Here is a 6,000-nt window from a genome sequence, read left to right as displayed (position 1 = left end):
AAGACTCTGTCTCAAAAAAAAAAAAAAAAAAAAAGACATCATTCTGTGTGTGTGGGTGTGTGTATGTGTGTGTCTTGCCACATTATCTTCACCTCCAATTTTTTTCAAGCAAGGAGCCTAGTCTGACTTCTTCAGGTACCCTTGCCTCAGGGAAGATTTAGAGAAGAGGCAATAGTGCCACTTTCCTTCCTATCACTGGAAAAGCACCTTGAAGCGATGATGATGAGTTCTGGGGTGGGCAAGGCAGGGACCCTGGGCAGAAGGAAGCAACAAGGAGGAAGGGGCTTACACTTCGGTGGGTCTCAGGTATGTGTTCGAGGCTCCTGCCACTTTCTTTCTTTCTTCTTCTTTTTTTGCAAAACTGAACTTTAATGATAGGTTCTTTTACACACATGCATTTGGTACTGAAAGTGGAAAGATGACTGGTATGGAGTAGAAGATTTACCTTATAGCAATTGTGTTTTACCTAAATTATACGACGTAAAATCTCTAACATTCATTTCCATATCCCTTGGCCCAACAATCTTCTGCGTCATACTCGTAGTACTAGGTCTCATCTCATTATTGAGTTTACAATCTTAATATGCACATGTGATGTGCCAAAGAATGGTCAGTTTGTGAAATGGAACAAAGTACATTAAAACCCAGGAGGCATCCGAGCTCTGTAGATAACTTTAAGTTGTAGATAACATGGAAGGGAGAAAGACAGATCTGAGGAGGGAAAAACCTTCAATTTCAGAAACCTACCAGCTTTACCCACAGTGATCCTAAGAGTGCTAGTGGAAAGTTTTGGTACTGGCACTGATGTTGAATCAAATGTGCTGCCAGTAAGATTCCTTGGCATAATTCTGCATCTTGTTGCGCCTTGCTGATTCTTCATCATTTTCATTTCCTGGGAAATTATTTTTTCAATGCAATATGGACACCCATACCTGTTTCCAGTCTGATCTCCATCTTATGAGCAAGACAAATCTTTAACTCTAAATCTCAGGCCCCTTAGAGTTTCTCTTTGGGGAGAAACACCAAGTCCCATTTCTGCTTCCCTTTTTGTTGCATCTTTTCTAAGTCCTGCTGTTGAAATAGCTCTTCTAGTACAGAGAAACTGTAGTTAGTTAGCAGTAGGGCTGATGGTCAAGTTACTGAAGCCCTTAATTGGCATTCCTGAGAAGGAAGGATGAGAGGGTGGTTTCCTCACTCTAAGGTTCAAAGGACAATTCATAAAATGATGATATTCAAAATTAAATCTCAGTTTATTCTGATAATGTAAATGCTGAGTAAAGATTCAAAGTAACAGTGTTTCATCTAATGGACTCTTTTGTTGGATTTTCTCTTCACTGTCCTGCTCTGGGGACAGACTTTCTGTTGGAGGGTCAAGTTACTGAGACCCTCACTCAGCATTTCTGAGGAGGAAGAATGAGGAGCTGTGGTGGTTTCCTGAAAATTTTCTTTTGAGGATATCTGGGAAGGTTCCGGAGCCAAGACTGGGTTAAACTTCCATGGTCAATCAGTGGGGGCCGAGTCATAGCCTGAGACCCATCTTGGATCTTTAGATGTGAACAGGAAGGTTGATATGGTTTGGCTGTGTCCCCATCCAAATCTCATGTCGCATCATAATTCCTGATGTTGTAGGAGGGATCTGGTGGGAGATGACTGGATTATGGGGGCAGATATCCCCCTTGCTATTCTCGAGATAGTGAGTTCTCGTGAGATCTGGTTGTTTGAAAGTGTATAGCACCTCCCCCTTTGCTCTCTCCTGCTCCACCATCATAAGACATGCTTGCTTCCCCTTCACCTTCTGCCATGATTGTAAGTTTTCTGAGGACTCCTAGCCATGTTTCCTGTACAGCATGTGGAGCTGTGAGTCATTTAAGCCTCTTTTCTTCATAAATTACCCAGTCTCAGGTAGTTCTTTATAGCAATGTGAGAACAGACTAATACAAAGGTGATGCTTGAGGCTCTCAAATTGGTACAGGTTGGCCTGGAAAGAATTCCAGCCTAGTTTGGGCAGTGGAAACCAGACTTCCAACACATGGTAAGTCCTGCATGCTTTTTAACAGCTGCGTAATACTCCATTGAATGGTATTAAGCAGTCCCTGTTTTGGACACATGAATTTTCTGTTTTGGCTAGGTCAAACAATGTTGTAATCCACAACTTTGTGCACATATCTTTGAGTGTCCATGCATGTTTTCTCTATAACAGATTCTTATCATGTCAAAAGCCAAACCAGTTTACCTCAATCCTGGAACTTAAAATTATACTGCAATTAGATAGGCAGTATGAAAAAATAGATTATCTTTGAGGTTAGGGCCCAGAGCAGGTATATTTATCAAAAGCTCAACAGGTGATCCTAACACACAACCAAAGTTGTAGCTGTCCCAAGAATGACCAGACTGCTCCTACAACAGCTACCTGTGTTTGGCCGCCAATCAGCAGTGAAGGAGAGAGTGGGCCTGTGTCATCATGCTTCATCTACATTGGCTATTATCAGTTGTTACACTGGGGACTAATTGAATAGAAACAACATGACAGGGCATCATTGGTCTTACTGGCATTCTTTTCATTATGAGGGAGGTTTAAGCTCCTCTAAGTGTTCATTGGCAATTTGTATTTCTCCTATTAAGTGACAGTTCATGTCCTTTGTTCATTTCCTCCTTATTGGGTGATTCATCTTTTTCTTGTTGTTTTGAAAGAGCTCTGCTTCTATTTCTTATGTAGTACATACAAATGAATAAATGTTTATCAAGGCAATTTAAGAAGATGAAAATGAAAACAATTTAAAACAGAGCAGTTTTGAAAAATTATAGGGTTTAATTCAGGCGAGCAAAACAGCTGAACAACGGGTTGAGTCAATTTTTGCAAAATGTTGTCAGAATAGGTGAACTATTTCATCTATTTATCTACCTATCTCTCTATCCATTCACAAGCAGCTGTTGAATTTTTCCTCTGGTTTTGTGTTTAGTTACATTGGCTTCAGGAAAGTGGTTGCAGGAAAATTAAACGCCATTCCTCTTCCTTCTCCCAGATACAAAGTTGGTCTCTGGCTGTTTTCTTCCACCTCACATTGCTGGATTTGTACTTGAAAAGTACCTCTGTGTTTAAAAATTTTCTTCCCCCAATATTTTATTACGAAAATTTCCAAATATTTATAAAAGTGTGAAGAAATGTACAGTGGATTCCCACAGACCCCAACCCTAGATTCTACAATTAACATGATACTCCACTTACTTTATCACCTATTTCTCTGCCTATCCCTCTATCCATTCATTAACCATCTTTGTTTATTTAATGAAAGAAAGTTCCAGGCATCAGTGCATTTCATCCCTAAGCACTCCAGCAGATCATTAACTAGAGTTCAATATTTGTTTCAGATTCTTCTATTGTAGGTAAAATTTACTTACAAGCAGATGCCCAGATCTTAAGGAAACCATTCTCCGAGTCTTGGCAAACACACACATGTACTTGTGTAGCCCATATCCCTATCAAGATATAGACCTTACTGTTACCCCAGAAGCTTCCCTTTAGCCCCTTTCCAGTTGACCCCCATTGTCACCTAGAGGGTCCCTATGTTGATTTTTTCCACATAGATTATTTTATTTTTCATTGTTTTGGCACTTTATATGAATGGAATCATATAGTATATATACTTTTGTGTCTGGCTTCTTGCTCTCAGCACAAAGCATTTGATATTCATCCATACTGTAGCGGGTGTCAGTAGTTAATTTCTTTTAATCGCTGAGAAGTATCACTTTTTATCGATGAATACTTTTACATTGTATGAACATACCAGAGTTTGTTTATCCATTCTACTAATAGACACCTGGACTGTTTGCAGTTTTTGGCTATTACAAATAAAATTGCTATGATTTTTTTTCTAACTTTTATTTTACATGTGCAGGTTTGTTACATGGGTAAATTGCATGTCACAGGGCTTTGGTGTACGGATTATTTCGCCCAAGCAATAAGCATAGTACCTGATAGGTAGTTTTTGATCCTTACCCTCCTCCCTCAAGTAGGCCCTGGTGTCTATTGTTCCATTCTTTGTGTCCATGTGTACTCAGTGCTTGGCTCCTACTTAAGTGATAACATGAAGTATTTGGTTTTCTGAAATGCCTGTATTCATCTTTTTGTAGACAATCCACCAACTTTTATTTTTAAATATTAGGAACAATAGCCTCTGTGTGTCATGCACTGCAATTTTTTTCTCTAATTCTGCTGTTCATCATGTAACTTGCATGGCGTTTTTCTGTGTGGAAGCTTCTTACTTTACATGGGCAATTTTATCATTCTTTTATGGTTTCTGGGTTTCATGTCATGATTGGAGAGGCTTGATTTACCCTGATACTATAAAAATATCCACCTTGGTGGTTTTTTGTTTTGTTTTTTATTATTTTTTTGATACAGAGTCTTGCTCTGTCACTCAGGCTGGAGTGTAGTGGTGCGATCTCAGCTCGCTGCCACCTCCACCTCCTGGGTTCAAGCGATTCTCCTGCCTCAGCCTTTGAGTAGCTGGGGTTACAGGCACTTGCCACCACACTGGGCTAATTTTGTATTTTTAGTAGAGATGGGGTTTCACCATGTTAGTTAGGCTGGTCTTGAACTCCTGACCTCGTGATCCGCCGACCTTGGCCTCTCAAAGTGCTGGGATTACAGGTGTGAGCCACCGTGCCTGGCCCTTTTTTTCTTTTTTTTTTTTTTTTTGAGATGGAGTTTTGCTCTTGTTGCCCAGGCTGGAGTGCAATGGTGTGATTTCGGCTCACTGCAACCTCTGACTCCCAGGTTCAAGCAATTCTTCTACCTCAGCATCCCGAGTAGCTGGGATTACAGGCACCCGCCACCACGCCTGGCTAATTTTGCATTTTTAGTAGAGACAGGGTTTCTCCATGTTGGTCAGGCTGATCTCAAACTCCCGAGCTCAGATGATCTGCCTGCCTTGGCCTCCCAAAGTTTTGGGATTATGGGCGTGAGCCACTGCACCCAGCCCACCTTGTTTTCTGATAGTGCTTTCATGTGTTATTTTTTCTGTCTTACTCTTTGAATCATCTGAATGTATGTTAACGTTAGGAGTGAGGTAGAGGACCCAGTTATTTTGTTTAAATGACTAGCCAGTTTTCCCAACACCAGCTATTCAGTATCCCTCACCGATATGAGATGCCACCTTTCTCACAGTCTCAATCCTAATGTGCACTTCTATTTATTTCCCTTCCACTTCATTACGTCTTTTTCAGTGTCCACAACCATATTGTTTTAAATAGCTTCATGATATGTTTTAATATTTGGTAGTGCTAGAACCATTTCGTGGTTCTTATTCTCCTTTTCTTCCTCTTCTCCTCCTCCTCCTCCTTTTCCTCTGCCTTCTTTTTCCTCTTCCTCCTTCTTTCTCCTCCTCTTTCGTCTTTCTTTTTGGAAATTTCCTGGTTATTCTTGTTTTGTAATCTTCCAGATGAATAATTTTGAATCACTTTTTCATGTTCCAGAAAATAATACTACCAGAATTTTTATTGTGATCACAGAAGTTTTACAGATTCATTTGAGGGGAAAAACCCCATCTCCCAGAATACAGAAGGGATGAGGGAAAGACAAACATCAAGGGTAACTCCCAGCTTCGGGACTTGGAGACCAAGAGGATTTGGGGCACCCAGGAGCAGGACGGGAAAGTGTGATGCCTGCCTTTCACTGAGTTGGAGGATATCCAGACTTGGGGGAACCATGAAAAGTTTGGTTCAGACCTGAGTTGGAGATGTCTATGGGCAGCCCACAGGGAGATACCCTGGAGGTAGAGGCCCTCCTTACTGCCTCCCTCATTCATTCTGAGGTCCATTCACTACATGGACACTGAAGTGGCCCAAAGCTTCCCTTGTTGGATCAGGATAGTCTCCAGGGCCCTGTGTGGTCTGGGCCTGCCCACCTCCCCACCCCCTCTCCGGCCTGCCCTCCTCTTGCTCACTGGACCCCACCCACCAGCCTCCTTCTAGTCCTCCCGACATTTGCACTTGCTGTTC

Source organism: Sapajus apella, unplaced genomic scaffold, assembly GCF_009761245.1.
Source record: "Sapajus apella isolate SASKATOON/1434 unplaced genomic scaffold, GSC_monkey_1.0 scaffold142, whole genome shotgun sequence".
Taxonomy (NCBI): Eukaryota; Metazoa; Chordata; class Mammalia; order Primates; family Cebidae; genus Sapajus; species Sapajus apella.
This window is presented reverse-complemented; position numbering follows the sequence as displayed.